The sequence below is a fragment of the Trachymyrmex septentrionalis genome, unplaced genomic scaffold (assembly GCF_001594115.1).
Source record: "Trachymyrmex septentrionalis isolate Tsep2-gDNA-1 unplaced genomic scaffold, Tsep1.0 scaffold117, whole genome shotgun sequence".
Lineage (NCBI taxonomy): Eukaryota > Metazoa > Arthropoda > Insecta > Hymenoptera > Formicidae > Trachymyrmex > Trachymyrmex septentrionalis.
Window position 1 is genome coordinate 23,030 of NW_017304299.1, and position 442 is coordinate 23,471.

The following is a 442-nucleotide window of genomic DNA, read 5'->3' on the forward strand; positions in this document are numbered from 1 at the left end:
AATAATCGCTTTAATTTCGATTGGTACCGTAAGCCAACGTTTTCAGGTAGATTCTTAAACTTCCACTCTAATCATCCATTGACGCAGAAGAAAGGAACCATCTTTTCATTAGTCGACAGAGCCTTTTTATTATCCGACGTTAAGTTTCACACAAAAAATTTGACCTCCATCATTGACATTTTACTTCTGAATGACTATCCACTAGATTTTATCTTTGACTCCATCAATCATAGGATCAAAAATTTGATTAGAAATAGACACAGGTTACACGATACCGAGACTGACATTGACTTAACTAATAAACCTGCTTCTTGGCTTACGGTACCTTTCATTCCGCTTCATACAGAGAAACTTAGATTTTTGAATAAAAGCAAAAGTGATATCAGGGTGGTCTTCCGCAGCCCCAACAAAATGGGCAAATATATAAGAGTCCAGAAGGATT